Below are 24,166 nucleotides of genomic sequence, written 5' to 3'. Positions count from 1 at the left end.
ACTAGTCAAATCAGCTTCTTTTTAAAAACTATTAAAACGCTTACCTATATAGAATTACTAAGAAATACTGAGGAGTGACGTGACGTCACTTCATTAACCGACTTCAAAAAAAGGAGGAGGTTCTCAATTCGACTGAATTTTTTTTTTTACTTTATATCTTTCTCTTTAACTTATTAAATATAAATTATGTTTTTTATATGTAACTACTGTCCATATTTTTCTTCTAATTATGTAGAGCTTTATTTCGTGCACTGCATAAAATATTTTTCCCCTCACTAGCTCGGAAACACGTGTTTTGTCCTTTAATACCAGCGGATAAAAACGCACTTCATCCACTAGTGGGTAAAGTAGTTTGACCTTGAATAAAGTCAAATTAACTGCTATAAAATTGATAAAAGTAGGTGCATCTAGTAATAAAGATGATTTACTACCTGTGGAATTACTGGAAGCAGTGATACATGCATTTTTTGCGTTGTAGTTTCCTCGTTATAGTGAGGGGAAAAGTTTTGTGTTACACTCGAGTGCAAATGTATTTTACTTCTCGTTTGTTAAAAAACTCGCAAGTTCAGGATTCTATTCTCGAACCACTCGCTTCGCTCGTGGTTCAACTATAGAATCCTTTCACTTGCTCGTTTTTCAATTCCACACTCGGCGTTAAAATACAACTTTGCCCCCTTGTATAACAAATAACTATTATTTGAAGTATGGGAAACTAGCCTATCTTTTATCTTTATCTTTACAAAATAAAGTTGTTTCATAATTTCCGGAATGCGAAGGAAATTGGTTTTCGCGTGTATGTTTACATCGTAACGCCTTAGACAAACTTCGTGCTGTCTTTACAAAGTTATAATTATGAGTATCTTTGAGTAACACTGGCTTTCAACTTCTTGGTGTTGTAATAGTCATGCGCGGATCCAGGGGGGGGGGTCATGGGGGTCATGACCCCCCCCCCCCCCCCCCCCCCCCCTAGAGCCTAAGTTGGCCATACAAATAGACCACGTGACCCCCCCTGGGGCCCCGAGCCTTTACCACGTGACCCCCCCCCCCCCCTGGGCACGAAGCTGGATCCGCGCTTGGTAATAATACATCGTGCAACAAGGGGAGGAAGTTGAATATTACTAACGAGAATAAGTTAAACTTGCCGGAGCGATTTAAAGACTCGAGTTAGTTATATTCATACTCCCCGAGTTTCACACAATGTTTTTCATCACACTCGCAATGTAAAAAATATTTAAATAGATGTAAAAAAGTTAAGTACGGTACAAGAAATTTCATTATTCCCTCGGGAGAATGATTTTTCTATAACTCACGCTCCGCCAGCGTGTAATGGCACATTTAAAGTGCGGGTGTGATGAAAACATTAAAAATGTCATATACAAATTAAAAAAAAAAAAAAAAAAAAAATGACGAAGCCTGTGCTGTGGATTTTTGTTTGTACTTATTATTTACTTTATTTGCTTATTTATTCAATAAAAATGTATGAATTGTATTTTAATTAAAATAAAAAGTTTTGACGACCGATCTGGCTCAATCGGTGTTACCCTGCCTGCTAAGCCGCGGTCCTGGGTTCGAATCCCGGTAAGGGCATTTATTTGTGTGATGAGCACAGATATTTGTTCCTAAGTCATGGATGTTTTCTATATATATAAGTATGTATATCGTCGCTTAGCACCCATTAGTACAAGCTTTGCTTAGTTTGGGGCTAAGTTGATCTGTGTAAGGTGTCCCCAATATTTAAAAAAAAAGTGACCAAGACCTCCAAGTGTTCAAGTGTTCCGAGCTGGAATCGAACCAGCGTACTCCGTTAACCGGACGGATGCCTGTAAAACCACTCGGCCATCGGATCACAGCAAGCAAGCAAGGGTCGAAATTTTCAAGTGTATGACACAATTACTTCCTTCTGGCGTGATTTAATTTCTTGTTTCGAACTTCCTTTTTTTCGCACTTGTATCGTAATGTACTATTTCAGTACAGATGGTGTTTTTTACGCACTAGTGCGAGAAGTGGTTCATTATAATTATGTAGGTCGAAACTTCGGAGGGCCATCTGTACTGAAAAACGTCGTACGATACACGTGCGAAAAGGAAATTCGTAACTCGTGTTTTAATTTATCGCCACTCGTTTCGAACTTACTTTTTTACGCACTTGTATGTAAGTGTACAGTCAAGTGTAAAAATATGGGTGTACACATCTTACTCAAAAATATGTCCTATAGCATCTTAGTCCGGTGTAATAAGAGCGTAGTACCATATTTATGAGACGATTATTTCGATACGTATTTTTTCCCCTCACTAGCTCGGAAACACGTGTTTTGTCCTTTAATACCAGCGGGTAAAAACGCATTTTATCCACTAGTGGGTAAAGTAATTTGACCTTGAATAAAGTCAAATTAACTGCTTTAAAATTGATAAAAGTAGGTGAATCTAATAATAAAGATAATTTACCACCTGTGGAACTACTGGAAGCAGTGATAAACGCATTTTTTACGTTGTAGTTTCCTCGCTATAGTGAGGGGAAAAGTTGTGTGTTACACTCGGGTGCAAATGTATTTTACTTCTCGTGTGTTAATAAACTCGCAAGTTCAGGATTCTATTCTCGAACCACTCGCTTCGCTCGTGGTTCAACTATAGAATCCTTTCACTTGCTCGTTTTTCAATTCCACACTCGGCGTTAAAATACAACTTTGCTCCCTTGTATAACAAATAACTATTGCACTTGACTGTACTATTGTATTGTATTATGCAATTTATGTATGTCTACCACCTAGGCAAACCGTTAACCCCAAAACCCCAGTCTAGATAGGGGTGCAACCCCTGGCCTTGCGCCGCTGCCCTACTGACCGAGCTGATACGCTATCGCTCAAATCGCTTATGAATTCAAGGTTTCTGATGAGAGCTGGTGGTCCGCCATTTTAGATAGGCAATAGCTCGGGACGACGCCATTTTTAGGGTTCCGTAGTCAACTAGGAACCCTTATAGTTTCGCCATGTCTGTCTGTCCGTCCGTCCGTCCGTCCGTCCGTCCGTCCGTCCGTCCGTCCGCGGATAATCTCAGTAACCGTAAGCACTAGAAAGCTGAAATTTGGTACCAATATGTATATCAATCACGCCAACAAAGTGCAAAAATAAAAAAATGGAAAAAAATGTTTTATTAGGGTACCCCCCCTACATGTAAAGTGGGGGCTGATATTTTTTTTCATTCCAACCCCAACGTGTGATATATTGTTGGATAGGTATTTAAAAATGAATAAGGGTTTACTAAGATCGTTTTTTGATAATATTAATATTTTCGGAAATAATCGCTCCTAAAGGAAAAAAAAGTGCGTCCCCCCCCTCTAACTTTTGAACCGTATGTTTAAAAAATATGAAAAAAATCACAAAAGTAGAACTTTATAAAGACTTTCTAGGAAAATTGTTTTGAACTGGATAGGTTCAGTAGTTTTTGAGAAAAATACGAAAAACTACGGAACCCTACACTGAGCGTGGCCCGACACGCTCTTGGCCGGTTTTTTATAAAAAAAAATTGATATTGGGGGACACCTTACACTAATCAACCTAGCCCCAAACTAAGCAAAGTTTACATTATTGGTGCTAGGCGACGATATACAGCGGGGCAAATCTCGACGGGGGCAAATGTAACTGGTCCATTTCTCCATGTTTTACAATGTTTGCATTATTAAATAAAGTGTCTACCGGTTATTATATGGTAGGCGTGTTCAGTGGATACATGTAGAACTCAACATCATAGTGTAATGATGGAAAAAATGGACTAATAACAATGGCCCCCCAGTCGAGATTTCCCCCGCTCTACCTTACTTACACTTATATGGGTAAATAAATATACATGTATTTATTTGTGTATTTGAATTAGATCATACTTATCTATCAAATGAACAGACTGTCCTACGCTTGCCGTTTCATACCAAAGAGCGTCGAGTATATAAAAATTACTGCCAAAGTAAAATTTGTAGTCACATTGCATAGACTGCCATCTTTCGGCACAGGCTAAAAAAATTGAACCTCAGCTTTGACAATTTGCCCCATATTCTTAGCTCGATATGTGTTAAAATGTCAAATAATATTAGCGCCTTCTAGCCGAGCGTCCCCCAAAGTTGTAACGCCACTAAGCCACCGTACCTTTTTCTATATGGTTCTTATTAGGTACCTACGTTTTTTCTTAGACTTTATCTGTCTATACTGAGTTATATATGTCTTTGATATAATGGTATTTTCTTGAGGTAAACATGGCGGAAATTGACGGGAGAGCTGTCAACGTCAAAACGTCAAGTTTCCTTTCCGGTCAAACAGAAATGACCCGTCAACCTGTCAAAACAATCGCCGTGGCATTTGAAGTTAATATTGTGGCTAATCGCAACGTTGAAACGGTTATTCGATTCGAACGCGGTATAAACGACTAATATTAAATAGATCTAGATATGATATGGATCGGATTCAGAAGAAGTTACATTTTGTTTCAAGAAACGTTGCTTTTTAAATTAACAAATCAGTATCATGGGTATTGGGTACCTTTGTCTTTTCAAAGAAAATTCTATTTTGTACCATTTTTATCTAGGCTAAAGATCGCAATTATAATCCAGCAGGGCTAATAATGCTCCCTATTTTATCACTTATCGACCAGCCAGAACGTGATGGTTACTTTATCCACATACATAAGTGATAAAATTGCAAGCATTATAGCGCTGGACTCAGAATAAATTAAAATGGATAATTAATTAATGACTGCCATGGGTGAGACTGAGACTTGAACTCACGGCCTCTAAATTCATTCATTAGGTAAAAAATGTTTACCTGTTCTTCAGTACACCAACATAATTTTCGCAAAAGCGGTTCAAAAACAAATACACCCCAGCTTAAAGTAGTATTTGGCACAATTCCCGAGCTGATTGCCAAGGCCCAATGTTGCGCCAAGTTCTAGTGCCAATATCAAGCGCTAAGCTTATTGGGCTTCATATAGGTTAATGTTAAGTCAGTATCTATTTCAAAACTAACTAACTATGAAATAAAACTATGATGGAAACGGATTAAATCGCGTATAATGAATTTAAAATTCATCCCGACGTTTCGAACTCTTTACAGCGTTCGTGGTCAACGGGTGACTGAGGAAAAATTACAATGTGCAAAAGCTACCCACATATAAAAACACATTGCACATTGTAATTTTTTCTCAGTCACCCGTTGACCACGAACGCTGTAAAGAGTTCGAAACGTCGGGATGAATTTTAAATTCATTATACGCGATATAATCCGTTTCCATAGTTTTATTTCATGAGTAACTATCGCGGTAACCGAAGACAATACTAACCAACTATTTTAGCTCAATGATCCAAAGTGAATCTTAGGCTCCGAAATGAGAGTTCGCCACCTGGAGGGCGATTTTTGAATCTCGCATACGGGATTTTGTCACTAAAATACCGGTTGAAAACGGTGACTTGCTTATTATTTTCAGTGACAATTTTCTGAATTCGAACGCGTGAGACTCAAAAATCGGCCCGCTGTCCCGAACCTGCCCAGCCTGCAACTGTTTGACATAATGCCAACGTCCACTTTTCATCATCGCACCGCTCGCCATCGACAGGGCGCTCATCCACACACCTTGCAACCTAAATGGTCGCGCACCGTGCGGTTTCAGAGGAATTTCCTCCCACGAACGCTCCGGCTGTGGAATGAGCTCCCTGCCGAGATATTTCCGATGAACTATTAGTATGTGGTACTTCAAAAAAGGAGTGTACAAGTTACTAATTGGTCAGCAACGCGCATGTGACACCCCTTTAGTTGCAGGCGTCCATAGGTTACGGTGACCGCTTTCCATCAGGCGGACCGTATACTTGTTTGCCACCGACGTGGTATAAAAAACAGCCTCTTGCCAGTCACTGACTTGAAGCTGACGCAGGTCCGCCGCCACAGTCCTCTTCTTCTTCTTCCTCCTACCCTTATCCCACGTTATGTGGGGTCGGTACAACATGTCTTTCTCTTCCATTCTCCCCTATCTTTCGTCATCTCAACACTCACATCTTTCTTTCTCATGTCCTCTTTCACACAATCCATCCATCGTTGTTTGGGTTTACCCCTCCCTCTCCATCCATCAACATTCATCTCCAACATTCTTTTGCCTATATGACACTCATCCCTCCTCATCATGACCGTACCACGCCAACCTGCCACTCCTCATCTTTTCCGTTATAGGCGCAACTTTCAAACTTCCCCTAATATACTCATTCCTGATCCGATCCATTCTGGTCACTCCACACATCCATCTCAACATTCTCATTTCCGCTACGTGCAATCTCCTTTCATCCTCCACCTTTGTCGCCCAGCATTCAGATCCATACAATACAACAGGCCTCACAATCGTCTTATAGATTTTCCCCTTAAGTTTAAGGGGCATCCGTCGATCGCATGTTGTCCCTGAGACCTGTCGCCATTTCATCCATCCCGCATTTATTCTATTCCGCCGCCACAGTCCTCCCAGCCACATTTATAGGAAAATTGCACATACACAATTTAAATAATAAAAATATCATGACGACCGATCTGGCGCAGTCAGTAGTGACCCTGCCTGCTGCGCCGCGGTCCCGGGTTCGAATCCCGGTAAGAGCGTACACCCATCTTAAAGGCCGGCAACGCACCTCCAACACCTCTGGTGTTTCGGGTGTCCATGGGCGGCGGTGATCGCTTACCATCAGGCGACCTGTATGCTCGATAGCCCCCTATCCCATTAAAAAAAGGGCATTAATTTGTGTGATGAGCACAGATATTTGTTCCTGAGTCATGGATGTTTTCTATGTATATAAGTATTTATATATTATATATATCGTTGTCTGAGTACCCACAACACAAGCCTTCTTGAGCTTACCGTGGGCCTCAGTCAATCTGTGTAAGAATGTCCTATAATATGTATTTATTATTATGTATGTATTTATCATATACACATATAACTATTAATACATACATAAATGCACTTAACTGGAGGAAAATGGAGTTAATTTTCCTCCGGTAAAATAATCCTATGTACATTTCTGAGGTTGTGCAATAAAGTGGATTTGTATTGTATAATCCTTTCAAAACTTCGAAAATCCATTAGATTATACTTTCAGCTTAATTTCATCTGTAATCAGGAAGTTTGTATTGCTTCTAATGGAAAGCTTCTAAAACTTCCGGCCTAATAGTAAAAACCTTGAGTTTTGTTTAATGAGTTTTCCGATACCGGATACAAGGGAAATAACTACAGCAGTACCTTGACTTGGTAGGTATAATAACACTCCGGTGACACTTTGCTGGGACGTCAGTCTTCCGCGACCACGGCCAGTGCAACCTGGCCGAAACGTTGGGAAAAAAGGTAAAAATAATGTTAATTAATCGCGTTCGACCTGTATGTAACTTTAAATAGGTATAATAAGTATAACCACAATTCTTCTTTTTTTCACACAATCCACCATGTTAAAATTAACAAGAGTCAAAGACGTATATAAGTCCATATATACAGATAAAGTCTAACAATCGATGAAATCAGGGGTAGCTTTTGCACATTGTAATTTTTCCTCAGTCACCCGTTGACCACGAATGCTGTAATGTGTTCGAAACGTCGGGATGAATTGTAGATTCATTTACGCGATATAATCCGTTTTCATAGTTTTATTTCAATTTTAAAACATTTAAAGTTAAGAATATGAGCCAAATTGTCAAAACTGAGGTTCAAAAGTTTTAAGCCTGTGTCGAGGTGGCAGAGACATGAACTAAGTATACACATTTTACTTTGACAGTAACTACTCGACCCTTTTTTGCGAGGAGAAAAAAATGTTACGTGATATAAAAAAGTTGTCGTCAAATATTATGTACGCTTCTTCGCGCGTGATATCATAGTCTTAGAGTCAAAGCTGTGTAATTGAATTCTCTGTGTCATATACCTGGTTCAATTAAAATTATTGAAAAATATTGTTTGACAGAAAAGTTTAACTAATAAAAAGTTAATTCATTAGCTGAAGAAAATACTTTTACGTCAACAATGTAAACATTTAGAGCCCGTACACAGGAGGCCAATAATGGCCGCTGTACTTATTCAATTCTTTTTTTTTTTAAATATAGATGGGCTTACTCTTGGCCACAGACTAGCCAAAGGCAAAGACGTGGCCTACGATGGAGTGAGCTCGCCCAGAAGATGCCTGTTCAGTTCACCTTGGGAGACCTTACACAGATCAACCCAACCCCAAACTTAGACACTACGCGCTAGCCCAGACAAGTCGTATAGTATTTATTATTTTATTTATTTCTTTATGTATAATTCCAAACCACAAAGCACACGTTTTACAGCACATACCTAAATAGCAAACTTTTTTTAAATTTCTCCATTTCTATGAAAATGGTCCCTAAATTATTAATAATCTACAATACTATAATACCGCTCATTATAACAACCTAAAGAGAATCCTAACAATTCGCAAAATACCTCAATCATCAGTATTTACATTGGGTATTTACCATTGACATATATATTACTTCGTAAGGACGTGACATAAGAGGCACTAAAGGGCGGATTTTTATTTTGTTGTCTGTTAATTTTTTTTTCAAATGTAGTAATTTTTGCACTTTTTCTACTCAGAATCATGAGCTGTGCGGAACCCGCAGGAGAAAAAACATGTCACACATTTTTTTCCACTGCGTTGCAATTTTGAATAGAAATTGTTTGATCGTAACTCAGAGGAAAGCAAAAAATGTAGGATATGAATTTGGAACATTTTTGGTCTCTTATTAGAATCGAAAGAGCTCATGATTCTGAGTAGAAAAAGTGTAAAAATTTCCAAAAATAGAAAAGTGAAATCGACAACAAAATAAAAATATGCGCTAAATATGATTACAGTATCTCATTTAGCACAAGTCTCTACAACATTTACTACAAGAGTCTACGGGACTAGTCGCACACGCACGCGCGATGTTTACTCATCAACCAATCGCAGTACATACCTATAACGTACCACGTAGACGTACCGAACGAGAATGTTTAGTCGAATTTATTTGAATTGCCCTATCCTAATCTTTGAAATCTTTGGTATTTACCGAAATCCCTCCAAAGCCTGACGGAATTGATTCGGCTCGCCGTCTAAGCCTTTCTGAAGAATATAAGACCTTATTGGGTCTGTTTAGTAACTTGGGGGTATATTACGGATTTTGCAAACAGGTGTAAGTATTTGATTGTATTGTATATAACCTAACCACAAAATTAAAATTTTGAAAAAACCCCCGACCGTGAGTGACATAGTAGACCGATTTTCATGAAACATGGCTAAGAACACTCCCGACTAACTCAGCTTTGAGACAAAAATACTAAATCTAAATCGGTAAACATTATTGACCATACTAATATTATAAATGGGAAAGTGTGTGTCTGTTTGTTTGTCCGTCTTTTACGGCAAAACGGAGCGACGAATCCACGTGATTTTTAGGTGGAGATAGTTGAAGGGATGGAGAGTGACATAGGCTACTTTTTGTCTCTTTCTAACGCGAGGGAAGCCGCGGGCAAAAGCTAGTTTAGTATAATGTTTCTAATTGTTACTATTATATGTAATTGTTACTATATAATGTTTCTAAATTATACTGTTTTCTCTGAATGTAGACTCAGTTTTATTTAACTTGGACATACAAAAGTCAACCCCAGGTCGTCTCGAGTGGCAGAAAAACATGTTTTTCGTGATTGAAAGTACTCGGAGTCTGAAACAGCCTAACAAGCGTGTTATTGTGGTAAAATGTATTTACTACGCATCAAAGACATAAATAAATAATAAATAAATATTATAGGAGATTCTTACACAGATTGACTGAATCCTACAGTAAGCTCAAGAAGGTTTGAGTAGATATATAACTCCGATAAGAAATAAAGATAAAGAAAAAACGTATCTCGGATCCTTCAAGAAAAAAATACGGTCGTCGTGGCGCTATTATTAATATTTGACAATTATAACAAAATATATATGCAGTAGAAGGATTTTTTTTCCATGTTTTTGTAAGTCTCCGAGGTTTCAGAGTCCGTCTAGCTAAAGACATCATTTTTTTTCACATTTTCTTTATTTCTAAGCTTTATAAAGTTTATTACTTATCGACGTGTGGTGTAGGGTTAAGAATTTCACCACCCCCTTTCTTCCCGTGGGTGTCGTAGAAGTCGACTGTAGGATATGAGTTAAATTGTGGCGTAGGCGAGAGACTGGCAACCTGTCACTGCAATGTCACAATTTGGATTTCTTTCAACCCCTTTTTGCCAAGATTGGCACTGAAACTTAGTAGTTCATGTGCTCTGCCTACCCCTTTATGGGATGCAGCCGTGATTATATGTGTGTATTTATTAATTATATATGATTTTATATATTGTATAAAACATCGCTAGTTTTAAATTACACATTGAATCGACATTTAAGCCTTCAAAGCGCTTTAAACGCACTTCCAAGTTAATAAAAAAGAGAATAAAAATATATCCCTCTTGCCCTTTGTGAAGTAAATAAATTGCCACTCTTAAACAACGCCTGCAGCTTTCAGAATAGCAAGAGATTAAACGAGAGGAGAGATATTGCCGTGACATTTTATACAGGCGTTTTAATTTCCGCATTGCTTGGGGCTTATAAATACGTATTTCCGTCGAAAACATATGTGACGTTACGTACCTAAAGGACCCATATTCTTCTAATGCCACAAGATCCTTTCCATACGAAATTCTAAGATAAATTCTGATAAAAAGGACATTATTAATTGCACATCATTTATTTATTTATCATAATGGCAAGTTCACAATTTTACATACAAACTACAACTTAAATTTAGAATTCCGTAAATAGTCGTATGAAATATAAGGATGACTGGTCTGGCCTAGAGGGCCGTGACGTGCCGGCTAAGCAGAGGATCCCGGGTTCAAAACTCGGTAAGCATAAATTTATTTGTGTGTTGAGAACAATCCCGAGATACAGGCTGCGCCTAGTTTGGGGCCGACGGATATAACCTTAATGGCAAAAATGTAATTTATGTTAAGTTCTGCTGGAAAAATGTACCATGTAGATATTATTCTTGGGAAATAAACGATTTTGTGATTTGTGATTTAGAGAGAGATTATCAGTATTATCACTTGAAATTGCATCGTGAATTATTTGTTCCTGACTCATGATACTCATGATTGTATCATACTTTATATCGTTGTCTGAGTATACACAATTTTTTTGAGTTTACCGTGGGGCTGTCAATCTCTGTAAGATTATGTTAGGTATTTATTTAATTACTAGCTTCGCTCGCGTTAGGCCGTTTTCACATTATCCGATCCGATATCGGATGTAGGAAGGATGTAAAATGTAAGATTTATGCGCTTCCAGGTCTTTATTTATGTATTTGATAGATCATTATTACTAAAAAACGATAAACGGAAAAATTGCGGATTTAATCCAGATGGCACTATCCTACGACAGTTTTTGTCCGAGGCACCATCGAACTGCCGATATCGACAGGACGCTTCCGACATTTTTGGCATGCCGGACCCCCCGCCAGCTGTCGGCCGATAATATTTGTATGTGTGCGTATACATATAATGTAGGTATACGTTTGTAGTAGTGTGCGTGACAAAAATGGCGTCTTTTAAACAGCTGTTTTAATGATGAATTTCTGTTGGTATTCATCGGTCCGAATTGCGGATACTATTTTTTTCATCTTTTAGTAGATATAGTTAAATGTAAAATTATTTACTTTAGCTGCCACTCTTGAGTATTTTTATGATCGTTATTTAAATTTTACAATAAAATATTTGAAATGTAGTGCGTATAATTATTAAATATCAAAAAATTAAAAATATTTTTTGATGCAAAATCATACTTCATTGATTAGGAACAATGCGTTTTATCGGACCGACATCCGACACTATCGGAAGCGTTTATCGGGTGTAGGATGTCGGTCCTACATCCGATATCGGATCGGATAATGTGAAAACGGCCGAAACAGACAAAAAGTAGCCTATGTCACTATCCATCCCTTCAACTATCTCCACTTAAAAAATCACGACAATTCATCGCTCCGTTTTGCCGTGAAGGACGGACAAACAGACACACACACTTTGCCATTTATAATATTAGTATGGATCATTCATTTAGGACCCTTTAGGCATGAATTTACACATATGAGGCTTAAACAGAGGTTATTTGTCAGAATTTTAATTACTATAGTTACTTGGCATGTTGATTGAAAATTGAAAACAATTTACCCAGGGGAACGAAACAACGGCGCAAACACAGACGTATTAAATTTACAAGCTTTTATTTTACTTTTCATGATTGTGTGTGTATTAGTGGATCAAATCTTACATTGACGACCGGTCTGGCTCAGTCGGTAGTGACCCTGCCTGCTAAGCCGCGGTCCTGGGTTCGAATCCCGGTAAGGGCATTTATTTGTGTGATGAGCACAGATATTTGTTCCTGAGTCATGGATGTTTTCTATGTATATAAGTATGTATTTATCTATTTAAGTATGTATATCGTCGCTTAGCACTCATAGTACAAGCTTTGCTTAGTTTGGGGCTAAGTTGATCTGTGTAAGGTGTCCCCAATATTTATTTATTTATTTATTTATTGATTTCAACTTATACGATTTTTTTCACCAACAAATGGGAGGCCAAATAAAAAAAAACCGGCCAAGTGCGAGTCGGACTCGCCCACCGAGGGTTCCGTACAAACTTTCAGAAGTTAAAATAATCTCGTTTCTCAGATAATTCGTAAGTCTGTATACAGTATGTACTTACTAATGATGAGTATTATTGTGTACAGCGCCATCTCTAGATACATACGAGCGATACCCCACTTGACCTAGTAACTTGACATTTACAATTTGCCCACTGCCCCCACTGGTTTAAATTATATATGTATATGGTATTTTGATGTTGAATAATACCATCAGCTTGGTATTACTAATTAATATACATATAATATATTATATGTACCTACTAGTATTAGTTCTAATCTTAAGCTAATGGTAATGTTCAACACAATTTTATTGTTATGAATAAATAAATTAAATTAAATCGTAATTAGGTACCTAAGCCGTCATTTTCCGAGTAAAGTTAAATTAGTTACCAATCGAGGCGAACGCGAGGTCCAAAACAACACGAAGCGAGCATGAATCTACTGATAAAAAATCCCGAGTACAGTTGACGGCCGAGGCGAAAGCGAGGTCAGTTAACGACTCAAGGAAGGCATGACAATAAAAATCGGTTTTTTTTTTAATACTTACGGTACGTGCGGGATTAGGGGACGGGTGGGGGTGAGGGGTGCGACGCAGGCGGGCCAGGGCGCTGAGCAGCCCGTCCGTGGTCACGGCGCCCTCATCTGCCGATAGAAAAACCAACTTTAGTGCATGGGACAATGTTTAGGTACATTTTGACAGGATAATTTATGTTTTTTCTTAAAATAGGTATATTATGTGGTCCAAAATGTGCATAGTTGCATACACTATAAAAAATATTTTACACATTTTAATCAAAATATATTATTAACGCCATGACAGGCAACACTGTCCAGGCAGGCAATTATGGTCGCGCGATAAGTGATAAAATAGCAGGCCGTCCCTATCGCACTATTTGTAAGTGCGATAGGGACGGCCTGATATTTTATCGTCTATCGCGCGACCACGCTTCCCGCGCAGGACAGCCAACCTCCGGTCACCCCGCTGATCCAATGAGCGGCGGCCAGTGCCTCGACCTGCCGCCAATAAGAATGAAGACTGAAGCGCCACAGTTTCCCCTTCGCGTCACTATAAAAGCAAGGTGCACGGCACCAGCACCCCTTCTTTTTCTAACCAAAATCTCTCCCACTACGTGTCCTAGACTCTAGACTAGAACCTACTCAACACATTGTATTTAAATTCCATTTTTTTTAGCCTATATTGTTTCCCACTGCTGGGCAGTTTAAATTCTATTAAAAAAGGTAAATATTTGATTAAACTGTTTTATTTAATAATAAAAAAAAATCGAAATAAGATGTCATATATTAAAGAAAAAACGAGGTGGCCTAGGGGTTCATGGCGTTTGGCCCGGATTGCTAAAAGACGCCGGTTCGAATCCGGCCTTCACCACTGGTGGTGCTCGTCATTTTTTCTTTAATATATGACATCTTATTTCGATTTTTAATTTATATATAGTAGTGTGACACATAAAAAAACACAAATCAAAATATTTGTTAAAATAATTTGATTTGTTCCCATAGTTGCGTGTTTCGGTTACGGCTCAAACATTTATAGTGACATAGTAGAATCTCAGCAGAATTTTAAACACGAATATATTTTAGACCAATATAAAGCCTGACTGATATATTACTACTCGCCATCTTGCGGATTTTCTTTAGAACTATTTTCTTCATACTATTATACTGAACTGTCACCGCATACATCAGAACAACAGCGACCTCTTGACAATCCATACGAATATTAAAGCCTGACAAGATTTTATTTGACCCTGAAGAAGTGTCGCTACAAAACGTTTTCATATGGCAATAAAGTGCGGACGTATTATATAATGGGGACAGTGTGTACTGGTCTCGCGTTAATATTTGTAGAAAACTAAAACATGGTTTTAGAGAACAAAAATGTAATAAGCAAGGTTTGAATACTCGCTACTTGTATCCGCACAGCCTAAAATACACATGAATCTTGTGCCTGCATCGAAGTCGTCAATGTTTATTTTCTTTTTGCGTGAGACCTTGTTTTGTACTGGTAGCAATGATGGAACAGCCTCCTTATTTCTATAAATATTTTTCACGGCAGAGCTACCGACACCTTAAATAAGAACAAAAAATATATTAAGCTTAATCGAAACCAACTATAATCAATACAGGAGAACCGCACTATAAACCGTCAGTACCGGACATGTCAACAACCGATTTCGGAACATTATCATCGAAATGCTGTGAAATCCTTCATCCTTTTTTGTTGTAATTCATTTTTCACATTAAGTATAATTATTTTCACTTTTTCAATATTATTTTGGGCATATTTGCGATGAAACCGTTAGGAAATTTAAAATCTTTTCTTCTTGTTTATATCACTGATATTCGATGGCTTTCGATGACGGGTGTCAAATAGTAATCCTTGCCAGTAAAATAAATTAGTTCTGCTGAAAATCCGCAACGTGGCGAGGGTCAAATAAAAACTTGTCAGGCTATATAAATGGGAAAGTGTGTGTGTCTGATTGTTTGTCCGCCTTCCACGGCAAAACGGAGCGAACAATTGACGTCATTTTTTAGGTGAAGATATTTGAAGGGATTTAGAGTGACATAGGCTAATTTTTGTTTCTTTCTAACCACCACTTACCTAAAATGGAGGAATAGAAGTTTTTATGGAGAATTCCGCAACATTCAAACTTAACGCGAGCGCTAGCTACATGCTTTACCTAGTTAAAACATAAATAACCTAACCACAAAATTAAAATTTTGAAAAAACCCACGACCGCGACATAGTGGACCGATTTTCATAAAACATGGCTAAGAACACTCCCGACTAACTCAACATACAAACAAAAAAAATTAATCCAAATCGGTTCATCCGTTCGGGAGCTACGATGCCACAGACAGACACACACACAGAAAGACAGACACACACACAGACAGACACGTCAAACTAATAACACCCCGTCGTTTTTGCGTCGGGGGTTAAAACCGAGGGAACCATCTTTTTCGTGGCAAGTTTCACAAAATGCGTCATCTCTAGTTTCGGTGTCACGCCCCCTATAACTCATGAATACTGATATGAACTATTAATTGGTATGCCAAGGTGCGTAGCCAAATGCACAAACAGTCACTATAACATCATTATCACTCTCACTCTCGCTATCCCAATAACTCTTTCGTATTGGCGCGACAGAGCCAGCCTGCGTTTCATTCGGGTACCTTAAATAGGCCGCCAGATTTCCCTACTTTTTGTTTATCATTAAAAAAACAACAGACATAGTTCCATTTGGAAATGACCTCAATCAAAATAGATTTTTATTTTATTAATATCTAGGACTATATTTCAATTGTCCGAAAATGCCTTTTATTATTTAGAAATCAACATCGGGTAATATAACACCAAACCGTTTGTGTAATGAAGTCTTTAATTACACGATTTGTATAATTATTCGTTTAATTGTAATGATCATTATCTTAATGACATGTATCATTTTACGGGGTCATTATTTTATGTTTCCAATAGGTAATTTTTATATTTAAGGAAAATATTTATAGTTATTTGTATATTAACTATGCGTTTAGGATAGAAAGCTATCAAGGGATCGATCGGTTTTTTTGGGTTTATCTGTTATTGTTCAGCGTATACATAAATGGTATAGAGTCTGACTAATGAAAGTTGAACCCAGTATTTTTTTAAAACAGCAACTCTGGATGTCATATCATCGATTGTCATCTGTCAGTGTGACTGTCACTTTAACGAATTTTGGTAAATGTTAACAGTGAAATCTATAAATAATAATGAATAACACCATAAAAATTCGTAAAGTAAGTGCTGTAAATAAATTAGAAATAATAAAAAAGAAACCATGTTATTAATGTGTTGCCAGCTCCAATTTTTTTGAAATTGCCACGTTTTTTCGGGATCAACTTTCATTAGCCAGACTCTATAAATCAGGGGATATTTATCATTCATTACTATTATAGATTCTGTTCTGTTCTGTTCTGTATTCAGGTTGTCATAATAAAAGCTTAATGTCATTGTTTGCACATTAGAGTAAGTAGGTTTTCTTAGTTTTGTGCGGTGACAGGTTAAGATTTTATCAATTGAAACTTGCCTTCCGTGGGTGTTGTAGAAGTCGACTATGGGATACAGGTTCAAATGTGGCAATGGCTTGTCACTGCAATATTACTCTGGCTACGCATTGCTATGAGAAGCGCTGAAATTTGAGCGCTCTCATGTGCTCTGCTTTTCCTTTTTGGGAATACAGGACTACTTCTTATTACTTTCCTTTTTATATACATTAACATTATTATTTTTACCTTTTTTCCCAACGTTTCGGCCAGGTTGCACTGGCCGTGGTCGCGGTTGTATATTTATAAATAAATTAATAGTTTAAAAAACACTATAAAACACGCTTTTATAAATGCACGTAAAAGCCAAAAATAAATTATGGATCGTTCAAGTTGTCTCTATTTGTGAGCTGAAGTTTAAAAACTATGTGCTTTTAATTATAATATTTGATTGTAAAAGCGTGGGGCGCTGGAACAGGAAAGACTTTTTGTATAACTTGCTGATAAATCAAATTATGCTACTCGTATGTTACGGGAAGGAGGTTACACAGATTGACGCGCTAACTGGAGTTGCAGCATGACTAGTAGGATCTACATTAAACAGTCAAATCAATTAAAAGTCAGTGTTCAAAGTAGGTACCAGTTTGTCGAACTCAGACAAAATATGCGCTAGTATATAGCGAGGAGAGTCGACAGTCACCGACACTTAGAACGCCGCTTTTTTCCGGTAATCAAAGTACAAAAGGGGAAAGTGTCTACAGTGACAGGATGCAGAGTTCTTGTTCGTGGACGAGATATCTTTGGTTCTCTTTGGTAACCCTTAGGCGGCATATGTAAACGTTATGTTCTTATGCAACTTCATTCGCCAGGAAGTTCGGATTAGTATTTGTTTACAAGAAAGTCTTTCCTGTTCCAGCGCCCCACGCTTTTACAATCAAATATTATAATTAAAAGCACATAGTTTTTAAACTTCAGCTCACAAATAGAGACAACTTGAACGATCCATAATTTATTTTTGGCTTTTACGTGCATTTATAAAAGCGTGTTTTATAGTGTTTTTTAAACTATTAATTTATTTTATACTTTTTAGTCATTAATAATGAAATACTTTTAACATTTATACATAAATTTATTTCAAGTAGGCGGATTTTACATGCCATTTGTGGCTTAACGTGTACTTATTGCTAATTGCTACTTAATAATAACTAGCGGCTACCTTCTTATTACGGTATTATCATAAAAATGTTTATACCTAGTAAGTTGAAAATTATTTTAATAATAACTATGAACATATAAATAAAACTATAACTAAACTAAAACTAATACAAAAAAAAAACTTAACTATGAACTTATAAATAAAACTATAACTAAACTAAAACTACCTAGTAAGTTATCCGTAAAAGATAGACAATATAGACATGTACCATCGCGGACTTTTTGAAGACATTAGAGAGACATACTTTCGCCATACATTGTTTTGAAGCTCTCAGCTAGTGGGATTTTGTTTGACTCGATTAGAAAATATTGTCACATTTCAACTAATTCAAACAAAATTTAAGTATTTCTTTTTTGCCGAGCCCCCCTTTATTTGCTCTTAAGGGTCACAGGAAAACCATTACCCTACTTATTTTAAATACAACGTTGATCTTTCTTTTATGCGGAGGCTTCGCCCCCCGAGCCCCCTTTGTTTGCTCTTAAAGATCACAAGAAAACGCTAACCCAACTTATCTTAAATACTACGTTGATCTTTCTTTCATGCGGGGGCTTCGCCCCCCGAGCCCCCCTTTGTTTGCTCTTAAAGGTCACAAGAAAACGCTAACCCAACTTATTCTAAATACTACGTTGATCTTTCTTTCATGCGGGGGGCTTGGCCCCCCGAGCCCCCCTTTGTTTGCTCTGAAAGGTCAAAAGAAAACCCTAAACCAACTTATTTTAAATACAACGTTGATCTTTCTTTCATGCGGGGGGCTTCGCCCCCCGAGCCCCCCTTTGTTTGCTCTTAAAGGTCACAAGAAAACGCTAACCCAACTTATTTTAAATACAACGTTGATCTTTCTTTTATGCGGGGGGCTTCGCCCCCCGAGCCCCCCTTTGTTTGCTCTTAAAGGTCACAAGAAAACGCTAACCCAACTTATTTTAAATACTACGTTAATCATTCTTTTATGCGGGGGGCTTCGCCCCCCGAGCCCCCCTTTTCGTTACTCTTAAGGGTAACAAGAAAATCCTAACCCAACTTATTTTAAATACAACGTTTGTCTTTCTTTTATGCGGGGGCTTCGCCCCCCGAGCCCCCCTTTGTTTGCTCTTACAGGTCACAAGAAAACGCTAACCCAACTTATTTTAAATACTACGTTAATCTTTCTTTTATGCGGGGGGCTTCGCCCCCCGAGCCCCCCTTTTCGTTACTCTTAAGGGTAACAAGAAAACCCTAACTCAACTTATTTTAAATACAACGTTTATCTTTCTTTTATGCGGGGGGCTTCGCCCCCCGAGCCCCCCTTTGTTTGATTTTAAAGGTCACAAGAAAACGCTTACCCAACTTATCTTAAATACTACGTTGATCTTTCTTTCATGCGGGGGGCTTCGCCCCCCGAGCCCCCCTTTGTTTGCTCTTAAAGGTCACAAGAAAACGCTAACCCAACTTATTCTAAATACTACGTTGTTCTTTCTTTCATGCAGGGGGCTTCGCCCCCCGAGCCCCCCTTTGTTTGCTCTGAAAGGTCACGAGAAAACGCTAACCCAACTTATTCTAAATACTACGTTGATCTTTCTTTCATGCGGGGGCTTCGCCCCCCGAGCCCCCCTTTTCTTTACCCTTAAGGATCACAAGAAAACCTTAACCCAACTTATTCTAAATACTACGTTGTTCTTTCTTTCATGCGGGGGCTTCGCCCCCCGAGCCCCCCTTTGTTTGCTCTGAAAGGTCACAAGAAAACGCTAACCCAACTTATTTTAAATACTACGTTAATCTTTCTTTTATGCGGGGGGCTTCGCCCCCCGAGCCCCCCTTTTCGTTACTCTTAAGGGTAACAAGAAAACCCTAACCCAACTTATTTTAAATACAACGTTTATCTTTCTTTTATGCGAGGGGCTTCGCCCCCCAAGCCCCCCTTTGTTTGCTCTTAAAGGTCACAAGAAAACGCTAACCCAACTTATCTTAAATACTACGTTGATCTTTCTTTCATGCGGGGGCTTCGCCCCCGAGCCCCCTTTGTTTGCTCTTAAAGGTCACAAGAAAACGCTAACCCAACTTATCTTAAATACTACGTTGTTCTTTCTTTCATGCAGGGGGCTTCGCCCCCCGAGCCCCCCCTTTGTTTGCTCTGAAAGGTCACAAGAAAACGCTAACCCAACTTATTCTAAATACTACGTTGATCTTTCTTTCATGCGGGGGCTTCGCCCCCGAGCCCCCCCCTTTTCTTTACCCTTAAGGATCACAAGAAAACCTTAACCCAACTTATTCTAAATACTACGTTGTTCTTTCTTTCATGCGGGGGGCTTCGCCCCCCGAGCCCCCCTTTGTTTGCTCTCAAAGGTCACAAGAAAACGCTAACCCAACTTATTTTATATACAACGTTTATCTTTCTTTTATGCGGGGGGCTTCGCCCCCCGAGCCCCCCTTTGTTTGCTCTTAAAGGTCACAAGAAAACGCTAACCCAACTTGTTTTAAAGACTACGTTAATCTTTCTTTTATGCGGGGGCTTCGCCCCCGAGCCCCCTTTTCGTTACTCTTAAGGGTAACAAGAAAACCCTAACCCAACTTATTTTAAATACAACGTTTGTCTTTCTTTTATGCGGGGGGCTTCGCCCCCCGAGCCCCTCTTTGTTTGCTCTTAAAGGTCACAAGAAAACGCTAACCCAACTTATCTTAAATACTACGTTGATCTTTCTTTCATGCGGGGGGCTTCGCCCCCCGAACCCCCCTTTGTTTGCTCTGAAAGGTCACAAGAAAACGCTAACCCAACTTATTTTAAATACTACGTTAATCTTTCTTTTATGCGGGGGCTTCGCCCCCGAGCCCCCCTTTTCGTTACTCTTAAGGGTAACAAGAAAACCCTAACCCAACTTATTTTAAATACAACGTTTATCTTTCTTTTATGCGGGGGCTTCGCCCCCAAGCCCCCTTTGTTTGCTCTTAAAGGTCACAAGAAAACGCTAACCCAACTTATCTTAAATATTACGTTGTTCTTTCTTTCATGCAGGGGCTTCGCCCCCGAGCCCCCTTTGTTTGCTCTGAAAGGTCACAAGAAAACGCTAACCCAACTTATTCTAAATACTACGTTGATCTTTCTTTCATGCGGGGGCTTCGCCCCCGAGCCCCCTTTTCTTTGCCCTTAAGGATCACAAGAAAACCTTAACCCAACGTATTCTAAATACTACGTTGTTCTTTCTTTCATGCGGGGGCTTCGCCCCCGAGCCCCCTTTGTTTGCTCTCAAAGGTCACAAGAAAACGCTAACCCAACTTATTTTATATACAACGTTTATCTTTCTTTTATGCGGGGGCTTCGCCCCCGAGCCCCCTTTGTTTGCTCTTAAAGGTCACAAGAAAACGCTAACCCAACTTATTTTAAAGACTACGTTAATCTTTCTTTTATGCGGGGGCTTCGCCCCCGAGCCCCCCTTTTCGTTACTCTTAAGGGTAACAAGAAAACCCTAACCCAACTTATTTTAAATACAACGTTTGTCTTTCTTTTATGCGGGGGGCTTCGCCCCCCGAGCCCCTCTTTGTTTGCTCTTAAAGGTCACAAGAAAACGCTAACCCAACTTATCTTAAATACTACGTTGATCTTTCTTTCATGCGGGGGCTTCGCCCCCCGAGCCCCCCTTTGTTTGCTCTGAAAGGTCACAAGAAAACGCTAACCCAACTTATTTTAAATACTACGTTAATCTTTCTTTTATGCGGGGGGCTTCGCCCCCCGAGCCCCCCTTTTCGTTACTCTTAAGGGTAACAAGAAAACCCTAACCCAACTTATTTTAAATACAACGTTTATCTTTCTTTTATGCGGGGGGCTTCGCCCCCCAAGCCCCCCTTTGTTTGCTCTTAAAGGTCACAAGAAAACGCTTACCCAACTTATCTTAAATATTACGTTGTTCTTTCTTTCATGCAGGGGGCTTCGCCCCCCGAGCCCCCCTTTGTTTGCTCTGAAAGGTCACAAGAAAACGCTAACCCAACTTATTCTAAATACTACGTTGATCTTTCTTTCATGCGGGGGCTTCGCCCCCGAGCCCCCTTTTCTTTACCCTTAAGGATCACAAGAAAACCTTAACCCAACGTATTCTAAATACTACGTTGTTCTTTCTTTCATGCGGGGGCTTCGCCCCCCGAGCCCCCCTTTGTTTGCTCTCAAAGGTCACAAGAAAACGCTAACCCAACTTATTTTATATACAACGTTTATCTTTCTTTTATGCGGGGGGCTTCGCCCCCCGAGCCCCCCTTTGTTTGCTCTTAAAGGTCACAAGAAAACGCTAACCCAACTTATTTTAAAGACTACGTTAATCTTTCTTTTATGCGGGGGGCTTGGCCCCCCGAGCCCCCCTTTTCGTTACTCTTAAGGGTAACAAGAAAACCCTAACCCAACTTATTTTAAATACAACGTTTGTCTTTCTTTTATGCGGGGGGCTTCGCCCCCCGAGCCCCCCTTTGTTTGCTCTTAAAGGTCACAAGAAAACGCTAACCCAACTTATCTTAAATACTACGTTGATCTTTCTTTCATGCGGGGGGCTTCGCCCCCCGAGCCCCCCTTTGTTTGCTCTTAAAGGTCACAAGAAAACGCTAACCCAACTTATTCTAAATACTACGTTGATCTTTTTTTCATGCTTCCCCCCTCGACCCCCCCCCCTTTTTTCTGTTCTTATCTTCCGGCACCATCATCAGGCCTTGAAACCTAATCGTAGTCATAGTTCATTACAAGACTTTTCTAAGAAGCCCAAAAACAGCTATGATACGATGTTCCATCATGTAGTTCCAGTTCATATCTTCCGGCTCCATCATCAGACCCTGAAACCTAATTGTTGTCAAAGTTCATTACAAGACTTTCCTAAGAAGCCCAAAAACAGCTATGATACGATGTTCCATCATGTAGTTCCAGTTCATATCTTCCGGCTCCATCATCAGACCTTGAAACCTAATCGTAGTCAAAGTTCATTACAAGACTTTTCTAAGAAACCCAAAAACAGCTATGACACGATGTTCCATCATGTAGTTCCAGTTCATATCTTTCGGCTTCATCATCAGACCTTGAAACCTAATTGTAGTCAAAGTTCATTACAAGACTTTTCTAAGAAACCCAAAAACGGCTATGATACGATGTTCCATCATGTAGTTCCAGTTCATATCTTCCGACTCCATCATCAGATCAGCTCAACAGTACCATATTATTGTATTGTCATCGGAACTAGATATAGCTGCCAATTTTCATTACGCTACGACTCCTGGAAGATGGTTAAATTAGCCTCCGCAGATTCCATTACATAGTTAGTTACATACACGACGACCTAATAAAAGCGTGTTAAAATAGCCTAGGGAATACATATATATGTCGTTGTCAAAATGCGTTTAAGAAATTTCATATTAAATAACAGGTGTGCGAGGACAGGGTGTTACCTGCCGTATGCCTGCTAAGTACAGTCAACCAATTTGAACCCTAGGCCACTCTACATCTACAACCATGTCAAAATGACAAGCAGTAAGAGACTTCTTATAACCTGATTTATAACGTCACTATGACATAGTTCTACAGTGGCCTAGGGTTCAAATTGGTTGACTGTACCTAGATATCTTACTTTATTGACATTGTAATATATACCTATATCTTATTTATTATTTAACAAATGTACCCACATAGAGAATTTAAGCATAAAATTTAGTAATCTAAACATAAAACTTAATAGCTAGATTAATCACATTATCCGATCCGATATCGGATATAGGACCGATACGTCCATTTCATATATTTGAGCCATTTTTTTCAAAGTTGTCCACCCCACTTTTTTTGTAACATGGGTATTTTTTACGCGATTCATACTCAGAATCGCGAGCTCTTTCGATCGTGATAGGAGGAAAAAAATGTCCCAAGATTTCCATACATTTTTGAAACCTTCCATTCCGTTACCTTTTGACTAAGATGTAGAACACCATTTTAAAGATGTTTCACATCAAAGAACCATGCATCTGAAGTTTAATTAACATCAAAAACAGTATAAATTACAAAAGTTGTCACACGCATTTACTTTTACCACAAATAATCATTTTAATTAGAACATCAGGTGCTGTAGCCGAATGGCAATTCTGCGACGCGAAACGAAAACGAAACGCCGCTAAAGGTAGTCTGGCCCCGTAGCCGAATGGCATTTCTCCGACGCCAAACGAAAGCGATACGCCGCTGGCTCTGTCGCGCCAATACGC

The 24,166-nt window shown here is 38.9% G+C and overlaps 1 protein-coding gene across 1 annotated transcript in view; it reads right to left on the bottom strand.

Annotated features, from left to right (window-relative positions):
* LOC125238104 overlaps positions 1–24,166 on the bottom strand; it is a 317,546-nt gene that overhangs the window by 213,370 nt on the left and 80,010 nt on the right. Inside the window, exon 2 of the mRNA XM_048145392.1 lies at positions 13,262–13,356. The gene's annotated coding sequence lies outside the window, so the exon portion shown is untranslated. The remainder of the gene's footprint in view (positions 1–13,261; positions 13,357–24,166) is intronic.

This window comes from Leguminivora glycinivorella, chromosome 22 (assembly GCF_023078275.1).
Source record: "Leguminivora glycinivorella isolate SPB_JAAS2020 chromosome 22, LegGlyc_1.1, whole genome shotgun sequence".
Taxonomy (NCBI): domain Eukaryota; kingdom Metazoa; phylum Arthropoda; class Insecta; order Lepidoptera; family Tortricidae; genus Leguminivora; species Leguminivora glycinivorella.
This window is presented reverse-complemented; position numbering and strand designations above follow the sequence as displayed.